The sequence below is a fragment of the Triticum urartu genome, chromosome 2A (genome assembly GCF_056163025.1).
Source record: "Triticum urartu cultivar PI428250 chromosome 2A, HENAU_Tu73, whole genome shotgun sequence".
Taxonomy (NCBI): Eukaryota; Viridiplantae; Streptophyta; class Magnoliopsida; order Poales; family Poaceae; genus Triticum; species Triticum urartu.
In genome coordinates, this window is record NC_141874.1 from 655174817 (window position 1) to 655183113 (window position 8297).

Consider the following 8297-nt stretch of genomic DNA (forward strand, 5'->3'; position numbering starts at 1 on the left):
AGGGTCTTGACTGGCGATCCTTCCCCAGGCAGCCTTCGGAGCAATGGTATCCTCTTGTATCTTTGCTCCGGCAGGGCCGATTTTGTGAGGCAGATGCCCAGCTTTGACGAGTGGGGACTGCGCCCGGCTGGCTTCATGGGGCCCCGCGTGAACCCTGCCGTCGTGGTTGCTTCCCCTGCCGCCCACAGCGGTCCTTCCTCGGGCGACAGGGCGGGGATACGAGAACCAACGGGAGTTGAGGCGATCGATGCAGAGGTGCCGACGCCGCGAGAAGCCTCGAAGGCGGCGTCTCCCGAGGCCCGCCCTGGAGCGGAGGCAAGTGCGGAGTCGCGGCCTATGGTTCCTGAGGCCGGGGCTCCTGAGGCCCCGGCCGTTTCTCGCGAGGCGACGCCCCCCAGGCTGACTCCTCCAGCACTGACCATCTTGACGCTTCTTCCGCACCAGAGGCCGACCCCTACATCGAGCGCTTAGGTCGGTTCCGCGTAGACTTCGTGGCCCTCCGCAAGAGAAAGGAGGCCTTGGGCGGCAACGACTGCCCCTGCCGCTTGTTGAAGCGCAAGAAGTACTTTGCCATGGACGAGTAAGTCTTCTTCTTTCTTTGCTCATTCACTTTGCTATCCCTGCGACTGATTGTGGCCCTTTCAGGCCTTGCCCTGCGAGACTTGCCGAGTCAGCCCGGGAGCCATCCCCCAAGCTTCGCCTTCTCCGCTGGCCCTGGGCTCGCCGTGCTCGAGCGGCACCCCTGCTGCCAGACCGGTTGGTGGAGTGGTCCGTTCCATATGGCACCTCGGGCCTGCGCGCCCGCTGTCCTTTCTTCATGAGTCCTCCTGGGGCACATCCGGCTTTCCCCGCGTTCCTCCTCCGATGCCAGGCCGGATTCCCAGAGAGGTCCGTTCAGACATGACTAGGGCGCCAGCCCCCAGCTCCGCGCCAGGAGGGGGCTTGCTGCCTCGGGGCCCTCCGCATGCTCCGGTGGAAGAGGGTGATGCGGATGACGTGCTCAGGCGCGTCCGGGAGCGACGCGCCCTTCGTGAAGATGTCCTCCAGAGGGCGGCGGATGCGGTGAGCCGGATCGGGGCAGAGCTTGCTGACGAGGATGCGTGCCTCGAGGCCGAAGGCTTGCGCCTTGCTGAGGAGAGGCGCAAACTAAAGGTAGCCATCGCCCTCGCGCGTCACCAACGTGATCTAAAAAATGTGAAGGCTGAAGCGTCGCTGGCAGCTTCGCGGGAGGCCTGCTCCCAGGCCGTCGAGGAGGCTCGGGAAGCAGACCGACGGCGCAAGGATGCAGAGGAGTGCGCATGGGAGCTCCAGGCCTGGAGCAACTCCCTGGAGCAGCAAGTGGAACTGCGTCAGGCGGCCCTTGAGTCGATGGAGGGGGCCCCTGTTGACTGGGCGGAGCTTCTGAAACGCGAGGAGGCGTTGACGCTGGAGGCCGCCGAGCGCAACCTTGATCTTGAGCGGTTGGAGATGAGGGAGCGCCTGGTGGCTCGGGCGGAGGATGACGTTGCCGCGCGCGAAGCCTGGGCCCAGGAAGAAGTCGATCGCCGCCTGGCGGAAGCTCGCTCGGCCTTCGAGCGCGAATACGAGACGAGGTTGGGGCTGATCAAGGCCGAGGCTGAGGGCAGGACCGCAGCCCTCAGGGCCAAACTGGCCGAAGTGACGCGGCGTGCGGACTCCTCCGCAGCCGCCCTCAGCGCAGCACAGGCGGAGCTGTCCTCTTCCCGGGTCGAGCAGCTTCTTCTCCAACATAGGGTTGATGACGCCGAGGCCGTCACGCAGCGGAATGAGGACGAGATCCATCGGCGGCGGGTTCTGGAGCGTGAGCATGCCCCCATGCTTCAAACGCTCAGAGAAAGGGCCAACACAACTTTGGGCAACATCTGCGAGGCTGCCGCTAAGGAGCCGCACGAGGTCAACTACGCCGGCAACCTCTAGTTTTTCACCGATGTGGTGACACTTCTGGAGAACCGCTCCGAAAGGTCCCGTTGGCTTGTCGAAGAGAGGAGTCGAGCCTTGCTCAGGCGTGCATTATCCCGCGTCTTCAGCTATCTACTAGGCAGGGACCCCCACTTCGACTTCGACGCTGCCATCGCACCCGTGCCCATAGCAGTCCGGGGCGACCTGGCGCGATGGGTGGAGGACAATTTGGACGCCCTCGTCAGGGCCTTTGCGTCTGATGATGACGGCGTGGTCGTGGCCGCCAATGAAGGCGGTGTTGTGGACGAGCCTGGCGCTGACAGAGATGTTGGCGGCGGCGGCAATGTCAACGACGCCAGTGATGCCTCCGAGGATGCCCAAGAAGACGCGGTGAGTGATATGTCCAACTGGCCGCATGTCACTGCTGTTTATCCTGCACGAAGAAGGTTCGGGCTTGGCCCTGAATAATGTAAGAGCATTTTGGGAGGGGAAGCCCCTCATGTAAAGGTTTGCAATTAGTACCCTGGTAAGCATAATGTTGCGTGTGAACTTAGCCGTTGGCCCGGTGATGGGTCAGCTGACTTGTGTACCTTCAGACCCCGACGAGTCCCGAGTGGGCCTGCAGGGGCCGCTGCACCTCGGGTGTCTTCTGATTAACTTGTAGATTCCGTGATGAAAACCTCCGGAAAGGGTGCGGTAACAGCGGTCCTAGTTGTAAACGTGCCTGGCCCGGCCCAGCTCGCGAGGGGCTCGCGAGGGGGGGGGCAGCCGATGCTAACTTTGGACGCAAAGCCGAAACCAGAACGCGAGAGATTGCTCGAACGAGACTAAACAGCCCTTCCCCCAAACACACGCAAGCATCGAGCTCAAATCCAACTTAAATCCAAATTGAAGAACTTTGTCAACAAGGAAAGGCAAAAGCAAAAGGCCGCGTCCGGCACCTAGTCTAGTCTTTGACGTCTTCTCACCAGCGCGGAGCTAAGTGCTGCCACTGGGCGTGGGCGGGAGCCCCGGAGGCCCGAGGGCGGCTCTTCGGAGACTGCGGGGCGTGTACAACCCCACTCATTATTGCATGAGAGTGTCATGGGCGGCGAGCTTCACAGGCACTGGGCCTTCTTCACAGGTACCGGCCTTGCTTCATATCGCCAGACGAGGGCCCCGCCTTGCACCTCACTCTGCCGCCATCGATGGCGAACGGAAACCAAGGACGACGCCAATGGGGCAGAGCGGTCGCCAGCGGTTCCCCTGACGACCACGGGACCTCTGCCGGGGGCAGACCCTGGGGCACCTCCCCGGCAGGGGGCCTACCTCCTGAGATCGCCTTGCTCCAACCGCCGCGGGGACGAACCCGAATCCCGGACCCTCTCCTGCAACCCCCTGCGCCCTCCTCCTGAGGGGTATGACGCTGCAGAATTGGGGCATCCACCTGCTGCGGCGACCTGTATCTCCTGCGACCCATGGTTAGCATAAGCTTGCTCATGAGGGATGAGTGGTACCCGATAGTTGTCGCCGCTGGTGCGGTTGTCGAGGCTCTCCTGGGGTTCCTGAAAGAGCTCAGCCCCTAGCGTCTCCTCGCCCCAGCCAGGCCCGAGGAATGAGCCATGATCTTCTTCCAATGCGCACCCCTGATCCACCAAGCGGGGCACATAGGCTTCTGGGGCCACCACCTCGTGCGCCTCGCCGTAGCGCCCCGCATGCCACGCAGCCTGGCTTGGAGCGCCGTCTTGGGGGTGATGGCGCGGGGGTCCGCCGAAGCCGAAGGCCGCGGCGTGCACCCCTTCACTGACCTGAGAAGAGGCCGGCGTGACTTGTCGCCCGGTGCCGGCGGAGGTGTTGACGTTGAAAGGGCCCTGGAGTCCGCTGGAAGTTGCGTGCGCGCGCACGACGCCGCCATACGGCCCGCCGGGGGTCTGGGGTGGCAGCTGGACGTAGAAAGGAGGTGTTCCCGAGGCGGCGGCGTCCAGGAGCTCGGCTACTCGCTCCAGCAAAACGTCGCGGCCGCCCACTAGCAGCCGGCACTGTAGCAGCTCTCGGGCCACTGTGAGCGCGGCCCTGGAGTTCGCTTGCTCCCGTCGGGTGTACGACGTTGTGGCCGCGACATGGTTTGAGGCCCTTGCTGCGGCCCGCACCTACCGTGGTGTGAGGGCAGGTGGCGTCTGGCCGCGTTGCCCGCGCCCCGCAGCGCCCTGCGGAGCGCGGGCTGCCTGAGGCGCAAGGTTGAGGTCGCCCTGGGTCGGTGACACAGCGTGGGCGGGCCACACTGCCCAGCTGTCGGCGTTGGCTGCCGGGTCACTTGACATCTGAACGGCGAGGCGACGGAACGCGATGCGGAGGAAGAGGGATTCCGGCACACCCCTACCTGGCGCGCCAAATGTCAGATTTCGGGTTCCGGCAGACCCTTGAGGTTCGAACACTGGGGTGCGCGCGGAGATCTCTCCCCTACCGATCTACGTCCAATCTCCTCGCGTGATCTAAGCTGGAAACAACGAACAACACAAGGGACACGAGGTTTATACTGGTTCGGGCCACCGTTGTGGTGTAATACCCTACTCCAGTGTGTGGTGTGGTGGATTGCCTCAGGGGCTGATAATGAATAGTACAAGGGAAGAACAACCTCGCGAGAGGTGTTCTTGAGCTGGTGCGATGAACTGCTTGGGTGAGTTCAGTCGCCGCTCTCTCTCTCTCTCTCTCTGCTAGGGCTCTATCAGATCTCTAGATGTCTAGGTGTGTCGACCTCTCTATGCCTCTATGTCTCGATGTCTCTGCCTCTCCCCTCACTCTGTGGTGGCTAGCTCTATTAATAGAGGCCCTGGGCCTCTCCCCAAATAATGAGCGGGAAGGGCGCCAACAATTGGCCATTTTGAAGGGGAACATCTAGTACAAGTTATCCTGACCAAAGGTGGTCTTCGGCTGCCAAAAGCACTGGTGGTGACGCCGTCTTGGGCTCCACGGTGACCTCCGTCCTGCCGCTCTGTTGGTGTTGGTCTTGTTGCACCGGAATGGTAACCTTTGCCCGATGCCTTGGCCTATGCTTGCCCCCTTTGCACCAAAGGGGAAACAAGGACACTGCGCAGGCCGGCGCTCGCCTGGCGCCCGCCTGGTCTCGATCGTCATGGCTTGCGTCACGGGCTCCTCGTGAGGCACCCCTGCCTTGATCTCTCCGCCTCCTCATGAGCCTGCCTGATGAGGCTGCCTCTGAGGAAGCTTCCTATCGTCTGCCCCGTGAGGCTTGGCCCCTCACGAGGGTCTTGAGCTGATGAAGATGGGCCGCGCTGGGCCCCCACTTGAGCCACGCCGTAGGCCGCAGGCAGGCAAGTCTGGGGACCCCCATTCCCAGAACGCCGAGAGTTACAGTTAGTTTGAGCTAGTTCGGGCTCAAATAGCCCTAAAGTATATCTAAACATGAGGGCTGGTTTGAGCTAGTTGCATCTATAACCCACGCAAAGAAACCATCCAACCCAAGAGGTGCTAATTGGAACTAGTTCTCCTAGTGCATTTATTGTCAATCTAACCCTACCATCCAAACAACTCTTTGGATGGAGTTAGTTCAGGGTTAGTAATGAGCTAGAAACTAACTCTAACCTCTAGCTAAGTTGAGTATCCAAACAGGGCTGTGTTGTTGTTCTTGCTGCTGCTCTTCTACGTATATATAGACATCATTAGAACATTAATGTAACACTCTTCCTTGTTGCTATGTAGCCTAGGATTGCATATTTAGACATTAAGTACAGTGCATGTTGCTATGTAGCCTCAGATATATTACATATGGCCCTAGTTAACCTAACGATAAATGGGTTGCAGATATATTCAGTTAAAAGTCCGATTCACCGATTAGTCCCTTATCAGCCGTCGGCCTATATTGTACCAGCTACCGATATCCTGAACAGTGAGCAGATATAAGCCATGGGATGAAACTAACCTCGATGGAAAACAGCAGTCGTTCCCAAAATTGTCCTATGTAGGTACATCGAGAAGCATGTTAAGCACAACAGTTTATACTTGCACATATAGAACATCACGTTGTGAATAACTGGAATAAACAAGGAATACTACGAACAACCAAAGATAGCATTTGAAACTGGACATATGCTAACTACAAACAATCGAACAATAAAAAAAAACTTTAAAAGAGGCATATGCTAGCTATTACAGGCTTAACAGCAAGCAAATATGTGCATTCCTATTGGTATGTTTAAAACTGGATTGATGAAATGTACTGCACAGTAAATAATTGCACGTATAGAGCATCACATTTTGAACAACTGAAATAAACAAGGCATACTGCAAACAACTAGGTATATCAATTAAAATTGGACATATTCTCACTACACTACAAAAGGGACTCGACAAAACAAATCATGGGTTTCCCCCTGTGAAGAGGCACGGCAAAACAAATCATGGGTTTCCTCACTTGTCATAGATGGGCTCATTCCCGTGGGAAGAGCACAGACCCTGGATGCGCTCCATGTTGTCGCAGATGGGCTGCTTCCCCTTGGAAGAGCATGGCTGTAGCGTTCCCTCCCTGATGTCGCAGACAGGCGCTTTCCCCTTTGAAGAGCACATGGGCTCTTTCCCCTTGGAAGAGACGGAGAGGGTAACCTTCTCGTGGTCGCCGTCGATGAGGTCTGACTTGGGAGCCGTGGATCCCAGGCCAGCGTCGCAGAACGTGTCCTTTAGAAATGACAACAGGGGCTCGATGGCAATGTAGAATGGAAAATTATTGACAGCGAGCCAGAGGAGATCAACGGCGGAGCCATGGATGAGATCAACGGCGGAGCCATGGATGAGATCAACGATGGTTGAACCTGAGGGGTTGGGGTGGGCCACTTAACCTATGACATAGCCCACCTCAGGCCGTCGCTGTCAATGAGCTCGATGTCGTAGCTGGCGGACGAGACATGCCCGCATACTCTAGACCGCTGCTTGAGTGCCTGCCGCCAGTAATGGTCGTCAGCTTCCTCGACGACGTCGGGCGAAGAGACCGCTATACACCTCTTTTGGGTCAGTCGCTCCTCGAGATCCATGGGAACCGTAGTCGGGCTTAGGCTGCGACGCTCTGGAGTGGGGGATGGGGATGGGGATCTGTGGGAAAGGGGGCGTTTGGCAGGCGTCATCTAAGAAACTAAGGGTGGCCTGGGTATGGAGATCGGTGGGTAAGCTGCATGGGCAAACCGGCAAATGTTGACAATGGAGGCCTTACGGCGGCGGCGGCGGCAGGCACCTTGCTAGGGTTTCGAGCGAGGGAGGTGTGTGTGTGTGCGCACGCCCGAGGAGGTTTTGGTGTGTGTGTGTGTGGAGGGGGGTGTTTGAGGAAATGACGCGTGTACTGAAAATTTTACTACGCGGGAGTGAAATGGCGGGCTATTGAAAATTTTGATGATTGTGCATCGCACATGGTTCAGAGATAACAACCATGTGTTATGAAACAGAAAACCCTTGAGGCGGGCAGATATTTTCTAGGGATGCAAGCGGGATTGGGACCAAGAAACATCGCACACGTCTGGAGATAACAACCGTGTGTTATGAAATAGAAAAACCCTTGAGGCGGGCAGATATTTTTGAGAGAAGGAGCCTCGTGGAGCCCAATGTACTGTGCGGATGTGTGCGTGACAGGGGCACCGACGTGGCACACGGTCAGTTTGGGTGAACCGTGTTTGTTGCATCATCCGACTTGTCTAATGTTCATAAATTTGGCGAAAAATGACGTGGGAGAGGGTCAGAACATGAACACACTTGCATGTGGACCAAATTTATGTATCAAAAGGGTGGTTTGATTTTCAAATACCAAATGCAACTTCGATGTGGCACCTCTCTCACAAAGCGCACGGTATTGCTTGCCCCCACCCCCCTCGTGTCGGCACGAATTGGTAATCCTAAGCTATGAATGCATGCCCCTCCCCCCAACCGAGGTTCACCTAGCAAAGTGCAAAGTAGATGCAGCCCCCCTCATCCCTCGTGTCGGCACGAAGGGAATCCTAAGCTATGAATGCATGCCCCCCCCAACCGAGGTTCATTCACCTAGCAAAGTGTGAAGTAGCTAGCAGCCCCCCTCCCTCTTTTCGGCATGAAGGGAATCCTAAGCTATGAATGCATGCCCCCCAACCGAGGTTTACTCTAGCAAAGTGCGAAGTAGCTAGCAGCCCCCCTCCCTCGTGTTGCCACGAAGGGAATCCTAAGCTATGAATGCATGCCCCCCAACCGAGGTTCACCTAGCAAAGTGCGAAGTAGCAACCCCCCCCCCCCCACACACACACACACAAACTTTCAGTCGGCGGTCCAGAGAGGCATATCTCACCAAGATGGATCGTAAAACGGACCAGGAATAATCCACCTTGGTCGTACATGTTGGGTAACGTAGCATACATTCAAAATTTTCCTAC

At 57.6% G+C, this 8297-nt stretch overlaps 1 pseudogene; it reads left to right on the top strand.

Moving 5' to 3' along the window:
• The first annotated feature begins 900 nt into the window (after window positions 1–900).
• Window positions 901–2107, top strand: LOC147986451 (uncharacterized; annotated as a pseudogene).
• Window positions 2108–8297: the final 6190 nt, after the last annotated feature.